This window comes from Rattus norvegicus, chromosome 1 (genome assembly GCF_036323735.1).
Source record: "Rattus norvegicus strain BN/NHsdMcwi chromosome 1, GRCr8, whole genome shotgun sequence".
Taxonomy (NCBI): domain Eukaryota; kingdom Metazoa; phylum Chordata; class Mammalia; order Rodentia; family Muridae; genus Rattus; species Rattus norvegicus.
Window position 1 is genome coordinate 37,576,517 of NC_086019.1, and position 24,480 is coordinate 37,600,996.

At 37.9% G+C, this 24,480-nt stretch overlaps 1 long non-coding RNA gene across 9 annotated transcripts in view; it reads left to right on the forward strand.

Annotated features, from left to right (window-relative positions):
• Positions 1-24,480, forward strand: part of LOC681177 (similar to GTPase activating protein testicular GAP1) — a 106,047-nt gene that overhangs the window by 73,378 nt on the left and 8,189 nt on the right. For 6 of the 9 annotated variants that reach the window (XR_010058926.1, XR_010058925.1, XR_010058927.1 and 3 more), the window contains 6 exons: positions 9,807-9,913; positions 11,215-11,401; positions 11,492-11,586; positions 14,908-15,137; positions 20,075-20,271; positions 21,507-21,665. This is a non-coding gene — a long non-coding RNA (similar to GTPase activating protein testicular GAP1). Of the gene's footprint in view, positions 1-9,806; positions 9,914-11,214; positions 11,402-11,491; positions 11,587-12,997; positions 13,140-14,907; positions 15,138-20,074; positions 20,272-21,506; positions 21,666-24,480 lie in introns of all 9 variants that reach the window. The other 3 variants (XR_010058923.1, XR_005497935.2, XR_010058921.1) reach the window with 3 other exon arrangements.

A 24,480-nucleotide genomic window follows, 5' to 3' on the forward strand; every position in this document is an offset into this window, starting at 1 on the left:
CAGTGTCCTTTGCCTTACAGAAGCTTTGCAGTTTTATGAGATCCCATTTGTCAATTCTTGTTCTTAGAGCGTAAGCCATTGGTGTTTTGTTCAGGAAATTTTTTTCAGTGCCCATGTATTCCAGATGCTTCCCTAGTTTTTCTTCTATTAGTTTGAGTGTGTCTGGTTTGATGTGGAGGTCCTTGATCCACTTGGACTTAAGCTTTGTACAGGGTGATAAGCATGGATCGATCTGCATTCTTCTACATGTTGCCCTCCAGTTGAACCAGCACCATTTGCTGAAAATGCTATCTTTTTTCCATTGGATGGTTTTGGCTCCTTTGTCAAAAATCAAGTGACCATAGGTGTGTGGGTTCATTTCTGGGTCTTCAATTCTATTCCATTGGTGTATCTGTCTGTCTCTGTACCAATACCATGCAGTTTTTATCACTATTGCTCTGTAATACTGCTTGAGTTCAGGGATAGTGATTCCCCCTGAAGTCCTTTTATTGTTGAGGATAGCTTTAGCTATCCTGGGTTTTTTGTTATTCCAGATGAATTTGCAAATTGTTCTGTCTAACTCTTTGAAGAATTGGATTGGTATTTTGATGGGGATTGCATTGAATCTGTAGTTTGCTTCCCGTTATATTCATATTTGGATGTGAGGTTATGTTTGTGTGCTTTCATTCTCTTTGTTTTGTTGCCAAGACGATTAGTTTCTTGCTTCTTCTAGGGTATAGCTTGCCTCCTTATGTTGGGCTTTACCATTTATTATCCTTTGTAGTGCTGGATTTGTAGAAAGATATTGTGTAAATTTGGTTTTGTCATGGAATATCTTGGTTTCTCCATCAATGTTAATTGAGAGTTTTGCTGGATACAGTAACCTGGGCTGGCATTTGTGTTCTCTTAGGGTCTGTATGACATCAGTCCAGGATCTTCTGGCCTTCATAGTTTCTGGCAAGAAGTCTGGTGTGATTCTGATAGGTCTCCCTTTATATGTTACTTGACCTTTTTCCCTTACTGCTTTTAATATTCTTTCTTTATTTTGTGCGTTTGGTGTTTTGACAATTATGTGACGGGAGGTGTTTCTTTTCTGGTCCAATCTATTTGGAGTTCTGTAGGCTTCTTGTATGTCTATGGGTATCTCTTTTTTTAGGTTAGGGAAGTTTTCTTCTATGATTTTGTTGAAGATATTTACTGGTCCTTTGAGCTGGGAGTCTTCACTCTCTTCTATACCTATTATCCTTAGGTTTGATCTTCTCATTGAGTCCTGGATTTCCTGTATGTTTTGGACCAGTAGCTTTTTCCGCTGTACATTATCTTTGACAGTTGAGTCAATGATTTCTATGGAATCTTCTGCTGCTGAGATTCTCTCTTCCATCTCTTGTATTCTGTTGGTGAAGCTTGTATCTACAGCTCCTTGTCTCTTCTTTTGGTTTTCTATATCCAGGGTTGTTTCAATGTGTTCTTTCTTGGTTGCTTCTATTTCCATTTTTAATTCCTTCAACTGTTTGATTGTGTTTTCCTGGAATTCTTTCAGGGATTTTTGTGACTCCTCTCTATGGGCTTCTACTTGTTTATTTATGTTTTCCTGGAATTCTTTCAGGGATTTTTGCGATTCCTCTCTGTAGGCTTCTACTTGTTTATTAATGTTTTCCTGTGTTTCTCAAAGGGAGTTCTTCACGTCTTTTTTGAAGTCCTCCAGCATCATGATCAAATATGATTTTGAAACTAGATCTTGCTTTTCTGGTGTGTTTGGATATTCTGTGTTTGCTTTGGTGGGAGAATCGTGCTCTGGTGATGCCATGTAGTCTTGGTTTCTGTTGCTTGGGTTCCTGTGCTTGCCTCTCGCCATCAGATTATCTCTAGTGTTACTTTGTTCTTCTATTTCTGACAATGGCTAGACTGTCCTATAAGCCTGTGTGTCAGGAGTGCTGTAGACCTGTTTTCCTGTTTTCTTTCAGCCAGTTATGGGGTCAGAGTGTTCAGCTTTCGGCGTGTAGTTTTTCCTATCTACAGGTCTTCAGCTGTTCCTGTGGGCCTGTGTCTTGAGTTCACCAGGCAGGTCGCTTGCAGCAGAAATGTTGGTCTTACCTGTGTCTCGAGGCTCAAGTTTACTTGTGGGGTGTTGCGTATGAGCTCTCCAAGCTGGCCGCAACCAGGAAGATCTGCGCCGCCCTTCCGGGAACTTCAGTGCACCAGGGTTCCAGATGGCATTTGGTGTTTTCCTCTGGAATCAGTAATGTGTGCAGAGTGCAGTCTCTTCTGGTTGCCCAGGCGTGTCTGCCTCTCTGAAGGTGTAGCTCTCCCTCCCACGGGATTTGGGTGCAGAGAACTGTTTATCTGGTCGGTCCCTTCAGGTTCTGGCGATGTCTCAGATGCAGGGGACCCGCTGCTGTTGTGCCCTTATCCAAGGGAACCCAGAGGCCGCATACAGTTTCCTCTTGGGCCAGGGATGTGGGCAGGGGTGAGCAGTGTTGGTGGTCTCTTCCGCTCTGCAGTCTCAGGAGTGCCCACCTGTCCAGGCGGTGAGGTGTGTCACTATTTCTATGTGATTGTCTCTAGCTTGTCACTACATTCGTACATGGTGGCCAGACTCTGCTGACTTTAATAGATACCAGAGAAAATTTGATATCCACACCCCAACCCCCTCTGCCTTTATCTTGCTAGTCTCCACCCCAGCTCAGTAGTGCATCGTGAGAGGATTCTCACAGAGGTGTGTGGACAGTCTAGTTTCTGATGAACAAGCTCTGTCTACATCACTTCCTCAATGACAACCCCTCAAACCCTAGGATATCTATCCTAGTAATGTGAGACAGCCAGTATGAAGCCCCTGACTTTTGCTTAGGGCAAACATTTAAGCAGGGCATACCCTGATCTCAGGTTCAGGGAAGTTTGTCTGCCTGACAGGTGGCTTTGGGTCTCTGTGAGTAATCCCTACTTAAAGGTGGACTTGTCACAAGAAAGAGACCAGAGCTGAGTCTTACATTCTTAGAACTTCATATCTTATCAATTACACTTCTGGGCTGCGTGCTTTCAGTCGCCACATATTCAAGTCACCAGTTTTGTTTGTTTTTTTCCAGTATTGGACAGAGAGAGGTAGCAGTTCTACTGTGTTCTGTGTTTCAAACATATGACTGGATGGTTGACTTTCTGTCTCTACTACTGCAGTTAGACCATCAGGCTGGATTAGTAAGTTGGAATCCTCATTTTGTAGTTCAAAAGTGACTTCTTCCCACTTCTAATTGTAGCATCAGCATCTCAGTACAAGTTTAGTTTATACATAGTCTAGGATTTCTTAACAGAAAATATATTGATACCCTCAGCTTTAGAACTGAGACGTAAAGCTTTGCTAATTTTCAGTTCCTGTTCTTGAGGCCATTGTATTTGGGGAACATCATGTGATTAGTAATTGCACGTCAACTTGGTCAGGCATGGGATGCCCAGGTGCTGACTAAATAGTATGTCTTACAGTATCTGGAAGAGTGTTCTAAAGAGCTTAGCATCCACACTGGTGGACTAAAGGACATAACTGCTCCTGTGTGTGTGTGTGTGTGTGTGTGTGTGTGTGTGTGTGTATGTGTGTGTGTGTGTGTATGTGTGTATGTATGTGTGATATCTGGCCAGTTGCTGCTGGCTGAATAGAAAAAGGAATATAGGTGAAGGTTGATCCTAGCTTGATTTGGGGGATTGATCTGTCAGTGACATTTTTAATTCTCAGGCTGTCAGGCTGACTAGATCTCCACTGTGAGCTCTACAGTTTTGAGATTTCTTACAAACATAACACTGACTTTACAAGTAGACACACATAGAGAGCCACATGTAAGTCAAGGGCTGGAATGCAGACTGAGGAAACTGTTCCTAGGCAGTTTTGTAGCTTGAGTGTGAAATACACTATTGAAAAAAACATTGTGCATCATATGACTGTGTATAGAGAACACACATGCAGAGAGAGACATATATAATTGCTTCTATTTCTCTTATTTCTTTGAAGAACTCTGAATAATACTTAGTACTTGAAATCTAAAATTCATAGTTTTCTTTATGGATCTGTAAGTCAGAGGCTTTGGAAGGCAAGTTACTTGCTGTAGGTCATTCTTCAAAGGGAGGCGAAGATAAACATGAAGGGAAGGTGAACGTCATGGAGTAAGTTAACACCGGACTTGTATAGTTACATTGGCAGGGCTCGTGTCTTTCAAAGCACTCAATCTTTACTTCCTGATTTCTACACATGTCTAAATGTTTTCAAAGGGAGTTCTAAGAACTCCATCTGTGCCTGGTAGTAAACTAGACAAGGCTCAGACCATTCACTGTAGCAAACAGAAGTCACTGAAACCTGGAGATTAGATATAAAGGATGTGCACTGTCATCCACACAGTCCACAGAGTCCTGTGAAGTTTCTATGTTGCTGGTTATTGGATGTTTGCTATCCTCCAGCACCATCAGTCACTATCCTTGGTTCTTGTTTTGAGCCTGAACCTCATTGAGGACCTGCTAGAAAGGCAGTCTGAGTAGATCTCTGGTCATAGAAGATAACAAGAAAGATGAGACCCATGAAGGTAACCTAGAACTCATGAAGGACTGAAGCCTTTGAGGATACACTGGATGTGCACATGTCTTACCGTCTCCAGCCTTAGTAGCACCAGTATCCTGCAGAGGAGCTCAATGGTCTGAAAATGTACATGACTTGAGACTTGAAGAACCATTGGTGGAGACCGAGGAGTTCCATGTGCAGATGATGTCCTATGCAGCAGGATGAGCCAGCAGGTCAGGGGGAGTGTGGGATGCCACCAGCATGCCCAGAGACTTGCATTTTGTTTTTAGAGTGGGGACACAATGATGATGCTTCTCTGCTGCTTTTCAGATGACAGGCAACATGACACTTGCTCAATCGCAAGCGAGTGCTTGTCACAAGGATTCTGGATGGTGTTTTCTTCTGGAAGATACAAGGAAACTGAACCATTCAGCTCCTCCAAGGTTTCAGGCATCTGCATGGAAGGCACAGCAAGAGGAGAGACAGTGTCAGTGCATCCACTGCTCCACCACAGTCTGATTTCTCATTAGGAAAATGAAAGGGCTCCCAGGAATTCGGAGACCTGCAAAGAAGGAGGTTGAAACAGCTTTCAAATGACTCAAAAGCGTTTTTAAAAAAATCTATTGAGTGAGTTCTCATGTGAAGTTCATAGAACACTCACTTCCTAGTTTGAAAATTGGTATTTGAGGAGCAAATTAAACATCCAAACTTCGTAAAATCTTCCTAAAAATATATCTTAAGGAAACCAAATAGGTCCAAATGATGACTGTTTTACTGTATAGAAGACTCTTAATTAAGAATATGGAAAGCAAAAAAGAATCAGAAAAGCCCACATTCTGTAATTCCTATTAAATTTAGCAATTGAGTTACTATGTTGAATTCTAATTAAAATGTTTAGCTGTTGGGACCTAAGAAAGTCACTTAGGACCAAAAGTAACCCTGCAGAGATTGCTTTCTTGTAGCTATGGGGAAAGAGGGGCTAAGGGTTCAGTGAAAGCTCAGACTGGACCAACAAGCTCATCAGGTAAAGGAACTTGCTACCAAGCTTGGTGACTTGAGTGTGACCTCTGGAATCAGGTCCAAAGGACAGAACTCCTCCCAAAAGTTATCCACTGATGCCACACAGTGCACGGTGGAATTCATGTGCACAAGTGCACACACACACACACACACACACACACACACACACACACACACACACAACGAGAGGGGGGCGTGAATAAACATAATATATTTTGCAAAGGCTCAAATGTCACAGTGCCTAAGAATGAATCTTAGCATCCAGTCAGTGTTGCAGAACAGAAGGCAGAAGCAGGCCAAGTCTTCAGCAAGCTAGCATGTTTCTAACAATGTGGGTCCTGTGGCAAAACAAGGTTTGGAACCAGGGTGTGTCCAAACAAATGGACCATAAAAGGATTTTTTGAGGACTTGATGCAGACATTTGCACTTGGACCAGAATTATTGTTAATGTTGGCATTCATTCTACACTCCACTGAGCCAAGCTCCCTGGGCAAGCCATCCCCAATAGGACTTGGAAGTGCCATTTCCACATCTAGCTACTAGGATAAAGAGTCCCACCTCTAAATCCCCTGCCTGTGAGTTCAGAGCATTCCAGGGGTATCTGAAAAGATATTCCCAGTAAAGGCCCAATACCTCTGAGACATTCTCATGCTCTTCCTACCCCAGGTTTAGTCTCCTTGATGGTGACCTGGGCCCTTGAAAACAAAAGAAGTAAAAAGTTCTTAAGAAGCTGTGGCTTTTTGTTTAGCTTCTGGTTCTTAGAGGCTTTGATGAGAAGCTGAATTATAGGAAAAAATATTTTACACATTAATTTGGGATCATAGAATTCACATCCAACAAACTGGCGAGACTGGACTCAGAGCTGGAGAGGGGAGACCCAGATGGAACTTGAGAACTGTCCAAAGCTACATCCCATTTCCCTTTGCAACTGCAAGAGCGGGAGAGACCGATTTCTGAGTTGTGCTGATTTGTCCTATACTAGGCTTGGTAATGAGAAAGCACAGTGCCTCCCTTTGTAGCCTCAAACTCCAGGCTCTCCTATCTCAGTTCCCCATGCATCAGGAAGGCATGTATGCGCTGCCACAGCGCTAGCAGGAACAGGAAGATTTCTGTGTTCTGTTATCTTCTTCATGGGCTGAGGCTGAGCCTGGAGTCTCTATGTCAGTAGCATCTTTAAAGGCTGTTCCTCTGCAGCTCTGAAACTTTTTTTTAAATACAAACCAAGTTTATTTTGCCTTTTAAGTAGTCTTCATATAGCACTACAGCTAGGTAAACTATGTGAATTAGTATACATCATCTCAAAAGCCAGAGTCTTGTTATCGTTGTTGTCGTTTTTTAATGAGTTGTGAAAAAGATGCAGCCTATTCAAACAGGATAAATATTTTTAACCATTTCACTTTGACTTAATGAAGGCTCACAAATGAGCAACACTTCTCATTGAGGAAAACAGAAAGCTATTGTCGACAAGGGACAGCTCACACACACAAGCAAAAAGAACTGTGTAAAAAGAACTAACTGTTCCCATATTAAACCTTGACCACTGGGGAGATGCCTGAAGAGGTTCACTGTCAGAATATTCAAGCACTTGGGCACCATCTAGAGGAACAACTTGAAAACCTTCAAAACTTCATTTGGAAATAAGAAAAATCTGATTTTACCTAAGCTATGAAAATTTAAGCTCAGAAGTACCACTTGGACATTTATATTTGGAAACCTCTCCAGAAGGTGTCTTGCTCTAAAGCACCCAGGAAATGGGCGCAGCCACTGTCTTTGCTACTGTTCCAGTCCTTTCTGTACAGCAACACAGGGACAATCATCTCCAGTTTCTGAACTGCAGTAAATTGTAAGCACTGCTACAGTGTGGGACAACTAGCTTTCCTCCAGTTCTTGGGGATAGCATTCTTAACATTTGAATGCCTGTAGCATCGCTCATCTTTGGCCCTTCTTCCTCCCTCCTTCCTGTCCTTCTATTTGTCTGTGCTAGACAAGGTTCTGCCATTAGACTGTCACCCCATGTCTGAGTTTCTTTTCATAAGATTAAGTCACCAAATCATATGAAGTGACATCCCCTGAGATGATAGCTTGTTTCCATGTCACTTCCTTATGGCTGTTCTTTTGAGAAAGGCTCTCAATGCACAGCCCAGACTTAACACAACCTAGAGACCCTCATGCCTCTGACTCCCAGACCACATCGCTTTCATCTGAAATGAGATTAAAAGCTCAAGTTTCAACTTTTGTCCCCAGTCCTGGGAGCTTTCTCTCTTGAAGATGCTCTGATAATTTAGTGGGCCAGTGTTGATTTGAATCAGTTTGACTTTTGGTTGGTAAAAATTTTCACTGAGTTCATGGACTTCATTTCTTCTCTTTGAGAGTCTCTGAGAACCTGGTTCTTATTTTGTTCTTCAGGGCCCAAGAGTCCAGAGACTAGAAATATACCAAAGGTGAAGATTCTAGTAAGAAACCTTGACCCATAAACTCAGGCCTTAAAGAGAACGCTAAGGATGACTTAGAAGTAAAGGCAATGTATTTTTACACACTGTTCATGGGGAGAATAAAAATCAGTAAGATAGACAGAAAGAGGACACTAAAGAAAACAGAGACCTGCCCATGAGACCTTACAGGTATCTGTTGGTTGGGGTTCTCTGTGAGCTTGTAGCCCCAACATCATCTCACCTGGATGTTCTACTAACATCATGCCTGATTGAGTTTACAGTTGTTTAAGATCAGACATAGTACCAGTGTCGTAGCCAATGTTCTATTGCTATGAAGAGACACCGTGACCATGACAACACTTACAGAGGAAAAATTTTAATTGGGACTGGCTTAACATTTTCAGGGGTCTAGTCTATTATTGTCATGGGGGGCTGGGAACACAGGAAGCCATGGTACTAGAGAGATAGCTGAGACTTCTACATTCCAATCAGCAGGCAGCAGGAAGGGAGCAAAGACATTGGGCCTAGCTTGACCATTGTTAGAGTCTCGTTTTGATCACCAAGAAACAAATAGATTTAGGTCTGTGGAGATTTCCAGGCAAATGTGGTTGTTAGGCCCTGTAATTCTAACAACCTGGAGACAGAGAATAAGTCATGGTGAAGACCAACTTCAGCCCAGAGTGAGACCCTGTCTAAAAAAAAAACCCACAAAGAAAAAAAAAAAAAAAGAAGAGCCTGAAGAAATGTACCACACCTTGATTACATAACCTTCTGGATACCCTGAGAGATTACTGGGGTCAGGCTAGTTGGACAATGGATCTTAACAGTGAACAGCACTGGTCAATCAATAGGCCTTGACTGTATATAAAGAGAAAGGGGGTGGAGCATAAGTATTCATTGCTCTCTGCGTTCTCAGAGAGGATAATATATAGACAGCTGCTCAACCTGCCATGGTGGACTGTGGCCTCCAATTGTTGGCCAACATACACCACTTCATTAAGTTGATTCTCGGGCATGTGATTTAGTAACGGGGAAGGAACTCATGTGGTAGGACATCTACAAATCCATGTGAACAGGCAGGCATGTTAAAAATAGGGAAAGGGTCCAGAGGAAGCTTCATAAACAAGAAAATCTCCAAATTGCAGTCTTTAAGTATACTGTATGTACAACACCAACATTAACATGTAAAACATATCCCGATTTCAAGGAGAGACATTCTAGTCATGGTGGCACATGTGTGTAATCCCGACACTGGGAAGATGAAGCAGGAGGATCTCTGTGAGTTTAGGTCAGCCAGGACTACATAAGCTGGGAAGTGGAGTGGAGATCTATGATTGCAAGGAGTGTTGTAGTCTAGAAGCCAGGAGAGGCAATTTGAACAGACGGTAGGCTTACTTCATTGCTATAGCAACTAGGACTCTGCTTCATTGATTCTAGTCTTAGGGAAGAAGAAAAATAAGATCCTGCATATAGGTTCCACTTTTGAGCCAAGATTCTGGAGCCATGGCAGTTTGGGAATCTTTTAGGGAACTACGATCTCAACCAATGATTCTCAGTCTCCCTGATCCTGTAACACTAATATATTTTCTCATGGTTTTGTGACTCTTAACCATTACTTCATTTTGCTTCTCTTCATAATTCAAATTTTGCTCCTGATTTGATTATAAAGAAAAATGGATGGAATATCTGATATGGAAAATATATGTGACCCCGTATTGATTATGACCCACAAGTTGAGAATCCCTGGTCTAAACTGCTAATTTTAAACAAAAATGTTTTTCAAGTACTTTCTACAATGTACATTAACCATTACTATTTCTGTTTTATTTTCAATAAAAAAGGACTTTATTATTAACATCGATGGAAGCTTACTAACCTTGGATTTTTATGAAAATTGGCTTAGCATCCCAGATGGAACTCTGGCTGGAAAAATTAATGTCATTCAAAGGTAATGATACAGTAAACACTTGGGGAACTGCACCAATATAGAAGCAATGCTTTTGTAGGGTACATAGGCTTGTGTTTACAGGATTATAAGCTGGAATGATGTTCTATGCCAAGAGGTTTCCTTAGGTCAGACATGTTTTGTCACTTTTTAAACATTCCCATTTCTCAAGCTAGCATGTTGAACCATGTCTGTAATCTTACCTGGGAGCCTTCTCCTTTATAAATGTCATGATTTAGAAGACAGTCTATGTAACACCGCATGTTCAGGTCAGTTTAGAGTATTGGTTTAGTTCCTGTGTGAGACAAATTAAAAGAAGTAAGTGTGTATAATACCTGTGGGTTACTTGCATCCTAGAATTGTTACCATGGTATTGTGAATAGTTCACATGGTCAATATGTGTCATTGATTAGAACAGGAATCTCTTACTGAATTCTTTCTCAACTATAACTACCTAGAGAAGTCTAGATCAGGTATAGCTTTGACTTTTTTGAATCATTTTTCTGTGTGATACATAGAATGATTTCATACTTAACCAGAGCTTTGAGCTCCCATTGTAACCCAGGAGCCCTGCATCTCTGGCTTGCTGTAGCAAAGCTTTTATAATTGCATTTTGTAAGGTCACAAGTGTGCTTTCTGCTCCTTATGTTCTAGAGTGTCACAAGAGTGTTACATGGATTCATACAACATTAGATATTAAATGTGTCTCCACTCCATTATGGTTGGAAAGATGGTTTGCTGTTTAATAACACTGGATGTTTTCATACACAGAACACACATGGTTTTCAAAAATCTTCATTCATTCTAATACCAGGGCATTGAGTAGAGTCATGAGTGTGATTTTGCTCCTTATGTTCTAGATTGTTATAAGGGTGTGTCATCGATTCATAATACATTAGATATTAAATGTGTCTCCATGGTAGCAAGAAAGATGGTTTGCTGTTTGATAACACTGGATGTTTTCACACACAGAACATACATGGTTTGCAACAATATCCATTCATTCTGTTACCAGGGATCCTGACATGTTCCTCTGGCTTCTGTAGGTAGCAGTCATACATCTAGTACACTGAAATTCATAAATAATTTGAAAAATGTTTTTTCCGTGATTCTGTACAGAAAAGTGATTTGCAGAAAATATTTTATGTAATACTCTAGCTATATATTCTTACTTCTTTTGAATTCTGGTTATACTATGAGTTGGTCTACAAAACATTTACCCTATTTGTTCTTTGTAGTTAGATTTCTAACTTACATTATTTTCAAGATGGTCTAACCTAAAATTCTCCTTTTTCTTTGTTTAGCCTTTTGCAACAGATCCCAGAACCAAACTTTATACTATTAAAACATCTCATATGTGTATTAGTAATAATAAAAGGTTCTTCCATGAATAATTTAGACAGTTACAGATTATCTCTGCGCATAGCTTCACATGTACTGTGGGGTCAGACTTTGAGAGATTCATTATTTGGGAGTGACGTCTTAAGAAAGGTAAGAGGATCTGAAATTTGCCTTTGGGAACAAAAGTCTAATTATTATTCAGTAATTGGGAATACTTTACAAAGATGATTTCTCTAACAGGAAACCCTAGGATTGCATTCTTATGGAGTGGAGTAGAATATGTATTGATCTATTTCAGGAAGATTTGGGACGGGAGATTTTTAATGTAGTTTAAAGTAAGTTAATCATTTCTTTCTACTGTTCTTTCCTTCTTTCTTCTTAGATATTGATTTAGATATTGATGTTTTAGCCAACAATAATCTGTACATATAATGGTAATCCAAGAAGACTAGAGTGAAATTTTAAAAGATCTGGATTACCTAGGTTTTGTTTGTTTTTTCCACTGTAGCCCTATTTTTGGAGTATAGAATAGTTGTGTTTCACAGTGGTGAGACCATGATATTACTAAATATTCACATCATGTGAATTGCTGGTCATATTAAAGCACATTGCATATATGTGTGTGTGTGTATACATATATGTGTGTGTGTGTATGAGTGTGTGTTTGCATGTGTACATATACGTGTAAGTGTACTTGTACATGTGCATGTATTAGTATATGTATTGTATATACATATGTAATGATGAATAATTGTATATTATTTTGTATGCTTTCCATTATTCTAGCACTAACCTATTTCAGGTACAGTTTTATGATCCTCAGGTATACTGTAGCTGTTAATTTTATTATAAACACATATACATCAATATTCTTCACTCATTTATTTACTTTATATCCTGATTGCAGTCCCTTCCTCCAAGTCCCATCTTTACAACCTGTTTTTCCCTCCATTCTTCTTTACCTCAGTAGTGTAGACCTACCATTGACACCAACCCACTCTCATACATCAGTTCACAACAGGAATAAGTGAATCACCTTCCACTAAAGCCATACAAAGCAGCCCAGATAAAAGAAAGCAATCCAGTTGTAGACTACAGAGTCAGAGCCATCTGCATATTGGCTAGGGGACATATGTGTGTGTGTGTGTGAGTGTGTGTATGAGTGTGAGTTTGCATGTGTACATACAACTGGTAGGGGACATAACTGAAGATCAAGCTGCATATCTACTACATATATATAGGGGCCCTAGATCCTGCTGCTGGAGCATATGATGGGGGAGATCCTGCAGATTCAAAGCTGCAGGATCACAATGATTAAAGGCTACAGCAAGATACCAGGATATAGAGGGAGAGGCATCTCCAGGACGTTCCAGTATTGAGAGTATAGTAAAATACAGAGAGCTTAAACCAGACTTACTTCACTATACATTTGCAAGAAAATCTGTTTGGACAAGAGGGTATAATGTGTGACCACTTATGGCACAACACATCTCACACACTGTACTTTTAATTTTTTTAAATTAAATTTAAATTTTTATTTAATTTTAATTTTTGAAATTTAGTGAGGGGGGATTGTTTCCAAGGGGTATATGGAAGGATTGAAAAATGAAATGAGAGTTACTTGGTAGCATGATTAGAAATTTCAGAGAATTAATAAAGGACACATATTTTGAAAAGGATAAAAGATAAAGAAAATGTAAATATGACAGAAAGCAAGCTACATGTTAACTTATACCTTGTTATTAGGTCCACAGGAAAGAAGATATCATGATGTTACTCACAATGGAGGATGATAGCCCAAGGGATACCTTGAATAAGATTCTTGCTCAGGACTGTACTTGGCTTGAACTAGAAACGTAGCTTTTTTAGTTAATTTCTAATTGCCAAGGTACTGGAAACCTAAAATCCAAGACTATATCAAACTGCATGTTTAGTCCAAATGAAACAATTAAATGTATTTTTCACTCTTTTTTTTCCCCTTTTCTTTTTTTTTTTTTTTTCCGGAGCTGGGGACTGAACCCAGGGCCTTGCGCTTGCTAGGCAAGCGCTCTACCACTGAGCTAAATCCCCAACCCCTATTTTTCACTCTTTATAACTATTAAAGATTCTTCCTTTATGGACAGTTCTTTTCAAATATTCTTTTGTATGGTCAGGTATGAAAACAAAGAAGCAAAACTATCCTGTACAATCTGCATATAAAATAAGACTATCCTGTGCAGGACTGCTCAAAAATAAACTGAGGTGCATGCTGAGGAGAAACATATGTGATGAATAGAGTTTGCCTAACCTAAGTCATCATCTCAGAAGAAAAGTAACTTACCAGTGTTGTTCAATTTAGGAAGTATCATAATTTTCTACAATTGCTGTGACAAAACACTGATGAAAAGCAACTAATGGAAGACAGGTTACACTCCACAATATACTTGCAGTTACCAGTTAAATACTGAGAAATGTCAGAGCCAAAAATAAAACAGGGAGGCAAGAACTGAAGCAGAAGCCTAGTAGGAGCACTGCCTCCTGCCTTGTATCTCATATCTTTCTTTTTCTGATTAATAACTCAAGGGTGGCACCATCCTGGAGATCTGGGCCCTACAAATTCCAAGGTCAATCAGGACAATATCCCTTAGGCTTCACTATACAATAGATTCATCTGATGGAGGCATTTTCTCAATTAAGACTCCCTCTTCTCACCAACTTCTCTCAGTCACATTTCTATTGCCTTAATAAAACATCAGGATTTAAAAGACCAACCAAAGAGTGCACATGGGGGAACCATGGCTCCAGCTTGATATGTAGCAGAGGATTGTCTTATTTGGCATCACTAGGAGGGGAGCTGCTTAGTCCTGAGGGGCTTGATGGCCTAAGGTAGGGGAATGATAGGGTGTTGAGGCAGGAGTGTGTGGTCAAGTGAGAGAAAACTGCAATAGAGTCAGGGGAGGAGATATAGGATTTGTGGAAGCAAACTGTGAAAGGGGATAAGGTTTGAAATGTAAATGAATGAAATAAACAATAAAAAATAAAACTACATGACCAGGGAAACTTACTGAAGTAGGTGGTTATTTGGGACCTACAAATGCTGAGCGAGTATAGCACCTCAGTGTCATGACAGAGGAGCACAACTGCAGAAAAGAAGAAAAAACAAACAGGAAGCTGAGACCTGATGGTTCTTATCTTGGGAAGCAAAAATGTAGCAGAGAAAGTACATTGAAAATGGGCACCTACCTTTTGTAACTACAAATTCTAAGCAGTGGCACTCGTCACCAGGCAGACCAAGGCACCAGAGAATTGTCAACGAGAGGGTATTGCGGTGTCTGGAACTAGAGAGGCATCCCATTCAAAACATCACAATAAACAGCTACCCCCACCCACACACAAAAGAGTAACACACAGCAGTCATTAATTTGGTACACTCACAGTTTTTTGCAGCATATCAGTTCTGAAATGTTGCTTTGGTTAAGTAGTTCTTCTGTTCTTTGCAATATGCATGAAATTTTAACAAGTTGTATAAAGATGCAAAAGACTTAGAGTCTCCATTTCGAGACTTCATTGCATGGGTTCCTGTCTGTAATCTTCCTCCTAGTATTTCTTTTCATTTTTAAATTTATTTTGTAAACTATGTGAAATGACAATCTTGTTTTTGCCTTGTGGTGTTACAGATGTCTCTTATACAAATTATGATTGACAACTATGATCAAATATTTGGAAATGATGATATATTTAGTAAACACATTGACAAAAAGTCTGAAGACATACAAAGAATCAATAAATTATTCTGGAAAATCTCCTATTATGACAAAAGCCATAGCTGACCACAACTGGAAAACCAATGATATTGATGAAAAATTTAATATTTCATATGCTGCACTGCAGGAAGAAGGTCCTACAGGTAAGACAAGATTTATTTATTCATCAAATGAATGGAATCATTTGATCAAATCATTTCATGATGTCATAAATTTGTGTATATCAGAGAAGCTTTGGGACACAAAATGATGATTTGAGAGAGTGTGGGAAAAGTTTTTAAACATCATATATATATATATATATATACACACACATGTATATGTACTCATATACTGAAATACATCTGGATACATCATTCAGGTATGTATGACACATTCTTTATTTAGAGTATCCACCAATATTGTCTCCTATATTTCCCCCCTTTCTTCCCATGGTCCTTAAGTTAGAGAATTTCTTGGATATGAAATTATTATTTTTGATAAGATCATTTAGAAACAATGATTGGATTTAAAAATTGATTAAACATTCTGCAAGATTAAGCCCTGCATCACTGCCAACATGCTTTGGTTTCCTAGCACGAAAATACTAATGTTTGTTTAATATCCTATGAGAAACAATATTTGTCAAAATCTTATCATTGGTAAAAGTATTTGCACAGGATCCACTACAAAACCTATGAGAAGTATGATAAACAGATTAAACTCACCTGATTATCAGGTGGTAGCACACAAATTCAAATACATTTTTAACTGAAGTAATTCTTTCTATAGAGTTAAGAAAATACACCCAAATATTACCCTTATCTTAAGTGATGTGAATCTATCATCTGAGAATATTTGTCTGATGATGTCACTTTATGTTTCATTTAGTAGGACAAAACAGAACAACTGCCACATATAAGTGGTAGTGGATGATTTAAGAAGGTCTAAGGTCATTGTATTTTAATGTTCCCTTCTACCTCCCATTTAATCATATTAGAAGAATTATTCCAAGATCCTATGTTAGTTTTATATTTCACCGTATTAGTTACAAATACTTTCCACTCATTGTACTTATTTTATGCTGCATATTTCATATTGTTTGCTATTATAACAAATGTTATTAAATTGGGTTATTGCTTACACTACAATGTGCCTTGTTCATGGTCCTACACAGTCTTTGGAAAAATTTTCAGTCTCTGCCTCTACAGCGCAGTTATAATACTAATTTTCCCACCTCAGTTACCAATGTGTGGCCAGAAGCTAATGACACTGAATGATCCCTCAGAATTCTGCATAGAATCCCGTGCCATAGAAAGTTATGAATAAAATTCCATTAACAATCAAAATTAATCATCACACATGATGAACTTAGAGGTGGATCATGGTTTTAGAATATACAAAATGACCTGAAAAGATAATCCAGTGTCTAAAGCAATTGAGATTTAGACTTTGTGACATGAATTTGGGTCATCAAAACATACATTAAAAAACAAACAAAAGTAGGTATTGTAGCACAATCATCTCTAAACGAGAAGTTTCTACCTGAATAAAGATGGCAGTCAGATACAGTAACAGAAGCTTATTGGACAGATATTTCTGACATATTGTTCAGTAATGATCAAAAGACACTCCCCCTACCCCCCAAAAAAAAGAGACACAGAGAAAGACTAATACTGGAGGCTCCTCATATGTTAATAAGCTCAAAGCTCTAATTAATCTCTAAATATATATCACCAGTGATGTGACCTGCATGTGTTTTACACACACACACACACACACACACACACACACACACATGCATGCATGCATTACGTACACTGAGAAATGCACAAAAGCATACAGCATATTTGTTATATCTCTCTTCATCACCTGAGGCCTCAACATGAAATATTGTTTATTCATGGTTTGTCTATCTCAAAAGTGTCTGTAATCCAAATTTGAGAAATGGAAATCTTAGAGAAAACCTCCAGTAAAGAAATTGATAATTTCCATATTTGCTGTTCTTCTTCTTTCCTGAACTCCCATTACTATAAGTTTACAATGTTTTCATTTATTACTAGTATGATTTTAAATTTTTATCAAAAATTGAATTATAGCACTGTAGCCTGACTTTTCTCCCTTAAGTCCATCACAGTCACTGCACTTTCATACTCATTTCAATATTGTTTTGTACATGTTTTTATATATATATATATGTAGGTAGGTATATATTTATCTTTACAAATATGAATATTATTTGAGTTCATTTTGTTCTGTTTGTGAATATGGTTTCCATGATATACAGTATGTATTAGACAATCCATATGCAGGTCATTTCTGGTAAAAATAATATTCTGTCAGTCATAATTAGCTGCCTATAACTTTTGACAAGCAAAATTTTGACCATTGCCTTAACACTGCAGTGACATTGCTATTATTGTGATTTTGCACCTATTTTTATGAGAGGCAATTTCAAAACAGACTTTCAAGTATGCTGGGTCTTACAGTATTTGTAAGCCCTCTTCTACAATGGTCCCTGAGCTACAGAGCATTTAGCTCTAATGTACATGTATTCACTGGTGCTGGATTTTTCGTAATGCAATTATCTCTTCATTGTGTCCAAGTTTTTGTTTTCTGTAATGGTCTCCATTTTCTATACAAAGAGGCTTCTTTGATGTAGGATGATGGCCCCAATTGTTGGTACATATAAGACTAATATTTAAATGCTGTAAGGAACGTCGCTAATTTATTAAATTAATGTCATCAATTTTAAAGTTTATGACCAAACTAGCTACATAAATCAGACTAGATTTCTACCTCCAGCCATGATTTCAATCCTGGTGAGAGAAATTCTACAAATTGTTAAAGTACTTCCTGTAGCTTTCCCCCAAAATATGGATGTGTCAGGTAGCACTTGGATTTCTCTCAAGGTTGGTGGCTTGAGTGCCAGTTGCCAAATAAATCTTAAAAGGAATCTCAGCAATCTACCTGGATATGTCTTAGAAGCCTCTAGGTTTAATCAAAGTTCTAAGGTAGATAAAACAGTAGGCAAGTTGACACGTTAGGGAAGCAATTGATAGTTGTACCCACCTGTAATACCTATAAAGTACGATGATAACCAGTATGGCAAGATAGCAGAATAGGTTCAATAAGTGACACTAACAGCTCAGTTCCAAACAACTGTTCTTTGATTAGACTTAAATGTATTTTCTTTACCATAGAATTGAACATGGTTCTGGATCTTTCATTTGGTTTCTCAGAAAAAAATGTTATTCCTAAGTATGCTTTTAAAGTTCAACATTTGGTATCTTGTTATTTCTCTTTAGGATCATCCGTGCAGGTCCTTTGACTTGTCCAAGTCACGCATTTTCACTCCTCTCTGACAAGATAAATTCATTTTCCTAAAGTAATATGATATAAATGTTATATAAATATACAATTCCTTCTTTTTGGTTACTTTAGTTTTCTTCTTTCCACATCTGCAAGTAGCCTTAATTGACAATAGTCTAAAACATCAAAAGTTGAAATTTCTAGCAATAAGAATGCTTACCATATTGAGTTAATTGAAGAATATTTAACAGTGAGTGCCTTATGTCTGCAAGGATGATAATGATTCTATCACCTAGAATTTCCTTATAGTGTGTGCTGCCCCTCATCAAGTTATTTATGAAATATTATGGTACCAATGGCTTCCTTTGCTGATCTTTGGTCATACTCAACTTACTCTTGTTTCATACAGCATATGTAAACAAATAAGATAATATTAAAACTGCATATGACCAAGGGGACATATATTAGAAATGCAGAATTCAAAGTATGTGTTTTTGAAAATCATATGATAGTAAACATAAGTGAGCCTAAATATTCCATAAGAATAATCAGATATCTTGTAAATTCTTTCAAAAGTAGCAACATACAAGATTAACACACAAAGTGAGTACTCCTTCTTTGTAAAAATCACAAACTTACTGAAAAGTAAATCAATGAAAACCTGTCATTAACAGTAACTTTTAAAAGTATTAAGTTTCTTGGGAAAATTCTAACCGAGAAATAAAAGGCTTTTATGATTAAAAAAACAAAACCAAAAACAAAAGAAAAAATGAAAAAAAAATTCAACCCAAAACAAAACAAAATATCTTATAAATTGAACAGATATCAGATAATGGAAAGATTCCCACATGTTCATGAATCAGTGAGATTTAAACAGTAAAAATTCTAGACCATCCTGTAGTAACATTTTGATTCTATCCTTTGAAAGCTTGATAAAATTTATAACACTCTTGATGTTATTAGGAGAAACAATATTGTAGAAGTGATTTTTTAAACTTCTTTCCTCCCAGTCTTCTGCCATGTTCCCCTGATCTCACCCATAAAGCCTCACCAACATCACTTCCTAAACATTAACTGAACAAGGCAACACCAATGAACATGGAAAATTAAATGGCACCTGAAACATAGACAAAGAAATATAGGCAATTGCATCGTAAACACGAGTATGCGATTTTATCTAAAACAAGTGTATTTTGTGGATGCAGGAGAAAGATGAAACCTGCTTTCTGACCCAAACTGATAATCTGTATATTATTGGTGTGAGACAGTTAATGCTTAGAGTTATTAATGAGCAGTATTTATGGGTCTTTGTTATTTTTTTGTTGACACATACTTTTCCCCCTCTTTTTCGAATGACTACAGGGTTATTTATCATTTCTGTCGTCTTGTGTATATGTACGTTATCTTCAGCCTGCTGTTTGCCTTTTGTTGACCAAGATTGATGATGAGAAATGACTTAGTGGTGCTTAACCTATGTAATGTTTCTCCTATTTGTTGATATGAGTGATGCTTTCGCTCAGTAATAAAGTCTAGGCTAGTATCTGTATTCTTTGAAAACACGGAGAGCGTTGATGCAGGCCCACTATATTTTAGAATATCCATTGAAAATTCAGGTATTAGTCTAATGTAGTTAATGTTAAGTGTGACTTTGTCTTTTTCATTCATAGCTTTTCGTATTTTTATTTCTATGTTCAGTTAGCCTTTGACTATTATGTGCCTACTTGATGTTTTCTATGCTTCTAGTACTTTAACACATATTTCTTTTTGATTTGGTGTGATAAATGCAAAGGATATACAAGGTTAAAGAGAGTTCAGTTTCAAAAATGATTTCCCGTCTTTCTTATATGCGAGAAACAGAAAGGCTATATATATATACATACCAAGCCACCAGTTTATTCTGATCCAACACCACCAAGAAAGAAATGCTTATTTGGCAAAAATCTTACAAGCATTTATGTCGACAGAAAGCTGCCTGCTCCAAAACTTGTGAGTATCATTTTGCCTTTCTATAGCATCTTTCTCCTCAGTAAGCTATTTAATCAAACTGAGGAATGTTTAAATAATCGATCTATGAGAGTAAGATCATTTTAAAACAGAAATAAGTTCTACTGTATTTTGAATAATGCAATTGAAAGAAAAAGAGAAGAAATACCATTCCCATGTTTTGCACTGACTGCATCAAAGATTCAAACCCACCAGTATGTTGGAGGAAATAATTCTATGGAAGTGCCCCACTAATTACCCAACTGTAAAGTCTTGCAGCTTCTTTATGACTCCACATTTCTCTGGAATCTACCTTAATATCATTGCCTCTGAAAGTACTCAATACTGAAAAATATCTGTAGGCTTTTCCTTTAAATGATCAATGAATTAGATGAACACACTGGTTTTTTTATATATATTAACATCATTTATGCTAGTGGACTATATTTAAATGCCATCTAATATGGCTTAATCTATTTTAAATGAGTTATTAAACGTCTTTGGAAACATATCTTTAGTATCCAACATCTCTTTTAGCACTATAGCTGTGATAGGAATTTATGCTGTTTGTGAACAAATTTATCCTGTCTGACACATGAGCATTACTGCCAATTTCTTAGGTGTTTTAGAGCAGAATTTTCTGGTAACCTTGTTTGTATTCGTGTAATCAATTTAAAGTGGAGTAAACCTATGCATGGTAGTCATGTTTACAGAGTAAATTATGGAAGAATGATAGAAATATGCTTGGGTTTTTAAATGTAAGCATCTGTAGACATAGTTGAAATTAAGAAGTCACAGAATAAGGATATAAAAGTCTCAGAAATATGGTGAAAAAATATTTCTTCAAAACACAAAAGTTAGGATTCATAATACATGCCAGGACAAACAGTAAGTAAAATAGTGAGTTGATCTCTGGAAGGGAAATGTCCCAATATTTACTTAAGATGCCAGGCTCGAGAAAGATATTGATAGAAGGAAACACAAAGTAATACAGGACCATTCACCAAAATGCTTTGGGGAACAGAAGTCCAACAAAACCATGATGTTACAAATTGGGGAAAAAATGGATTAGGGAAGAAAATGTATTTGGAAGCTAAAACAGAAAAAAAGGTCAATGACTACTTTATTCCTCTCAGTTATAGCTGTGCATCCAAAACTGTCCTTGCTCAGGTTCACAATAAAAGACATATTTGTACTTCAGGTGTGGATCTCTAATACTACATCCTTATCCCACACAGGATATGTCATCCATAATTGCAGGGAAAGGACGAGAATCAGATCACATATTCAAAATTCTACCTGAAAATTCACACTGGTGCCTCAGAGAGAGGATTGACAGTGAACAACTCATTGAATGGATGAAAGAATGCATGCTTGTAATAGCATCTGTCTTGAAGGTAAGGAAGGTTTTCATGTCACCAACATTAAGCATCCCTCTAGAGATGCATATGTGCTTTCTGTCCTTAAGATTACAGGAGGATGACTGTTTCCAAGAACTATGGACACGTGACCTCTTGATAAGAGGCATGGCAGGTAAAAGTCTGACAAACCCAAAGATTCATCATAAAGACACAGGAGAAGAGCTTCTGTTGGAAGTTAACATCCTCATATATCAGATGGGCTTTAGTTGGGCATTACAAATATTCCCACTGATTTCACCTCTGAACATACCCTGTGAATTAATAGCTGAACAAGTTATAATGGTGGTAAAAATGTGCTTTATCAAATGAATGTATTAAATAATACTTACCAAAAAATATCCTTCACAAATAACAGTTCAAATTGACAAGTCCAACACTCACCTACAATAAGCTATCGATGTTGAATATTACCCTCTGTCTTGTATATACAGGAAGTTGTTTTCCTTCTCAATCAAAAAATAATCCAGCACTTTCACTTTTGCCAGAAAATGCCATTCTAATTCCATGTCAAATATTCAAGTATTAGCCTAACCTACTTTTAACTTGTCTAACACACTAACACTCCTAACTTGCCAGGGAGCTGCAGTGACTCTAGAGCAAATATCATTGTTTTATTTTTACTTGGGCCATGATCTGATTTCTCCTTTCAGAAGTCTGTGAAGCTATGGCCCAGACATAAATAGTAAAAATAATGCTCTGGGATTAACTATGCTTACTAACATTAGGCAAAAGTACTGAATGATCCTTCCTTGGCCTTTGAGCTTGCCAAGTGTGTCTGATTCTCACTGCCAGAAACTTAAGACCTTACTGAAGTTAGCCATGTGTATTCAAAGCAATTTACAGGTACAAGGGCACCTGGGATTCTTCCATTTTTATGGCTTGCTATCCTTAGTACAACATGAAAGTTCATTGTTGTATTTCATGCAAAAGACAGTTTCTGTCCTTCAAACAATCTGATGCTTACAACTAAATTTAAATAGTTGAATATTTACAAATTTTAAGAAAAAGACATGGAACTGTGAGACCTTCTCACATGGAAAATAAGTAAGCTTCACCACTATTCCTGCTGGGTCTGTAAGCAAGGTGTACGTGTATACAACAGCTTTACGCTGTGTGAGCCTAAAGTACAGATTCAACAATTATACAGTCAGGATGAGTTAATTTTGGGTGCTGTCATTTTTTGATAGTTGCCTATTCCAAGAAGAGGACTTTGGTTTTGGTTTGATTATTTTGGTGGATTTTTAAACCATCATCATCATCGTCATCGTCGTCATCATCATTTTACATTTTTTTGTTTGTTCATTTTATGTCTTGTATGCTGCCCCCTACCTATTCTCCCCTCACAGGGTCTCTCTCCTTCCCTGAGCTGAATTGGGACCCTTGGGTTGTCCTCCTACCCAGGCACATCAACTCTCTTCAGGTTTAGCACATCTTCTCCCCCTAAGGCCAGGTAGGGACAGGTTTTCACAGTCAACAGCTTACAGATAGCCCCTGCTCCACATGTTGGGGGACCCACAAGGAGACTAAGCTTTACATTTGCTAGAAATTGTGCTGTAGGTCATGCTGCAGCTTCTGCAGGATTTTTAGATGTTAATTCAGCCTTTGACAGCTCCAAGTGGTGCTGCTTAGTTGATTCTGTAGCTCTTCCTGTGGAGTTCCTATCTCCTTCAGGTCATGGAATCTCTCCCCCATTTCTTCCATACAAGCCCTTGATTGATCCATAAGATCCAATTTTTGGCTGTGGCTCTACATAGCCTGTTTCAGTCAGCAGCTGGGTGGTGCCTCTCAGAGGGCAGTTATGATAGGTTCCTGTCTGGATATTCCACATAGCATCTGGCGTTTTTCAAGGCAGAGAAAGCTTTGGGCTGGGAAGTGGAGTGCAGATCTATGATTGCAAGTCATGGTGTGGACTAGAAGTCAGGAGAGGCAATTTGAACAGACCATACGTTTGTTTCATTGCTATAGCAACTAGGACACTGCTTCATTGATTCAAGTCTTAGGGAAGAAAACACAAGGTCCTGCATATAGGTTCCACATTTGATCCAAGATTCTGGGGAGATAGAAGTTTGCGAGTCTTTTATGTAATATGCTTTCAATCAATGATTCTCAGCCATCTTAATACTGTAACACTAATATATTTCCTTATGGTTTGGTAATTACTAACCATTACATCATTTTGCTGCTTTCTCACAATTAAAATTTTGCTATTGGTAAGAATTATAAAGAAAAATGGAGAGAATATATGACATGGAAGATATGTGATATGTGAACCCCTAATGGATTATAACTCCCAAGTTGAGAATCACTAGTCTAAACTGCTAATTTTAAATAAAAATGCTTTTCATGTTCTTTTTTTTCAATTTGCACATTGATCTTTACATTTAATATAATTTCAAGTAAGTTCCAATGGCTATATCCTCAATGAGATAACTCTTCAATTTATTCATTTTCTTTGTGTGTGAGAGCACATGTTTACCATGCTGTGTTGATGGAGGTCAGAGACCATCTTTGAGAAGTCTGTTCTCTTCTTCCACCATGGAGTCCTTGAGATAAAACTCAGGTGATCAGCTTTGGCAGCAAAGGCCTCTACCTGATGAACTATCTCTATGACTCTCTGTAACCTTTTTAAAAGATAACAAAATTAAGTATTGATACCAAAGTCCAAGTAATGTAGATGAACCAGTGTTACTAAAAATTGACTAAGGAATTACCAACAAGATACAATAATGGCATACCAAGCTAGAACCACGGCAATCAAGGAAAGAGGTCAGTGTCTAGAAATTCATCCATC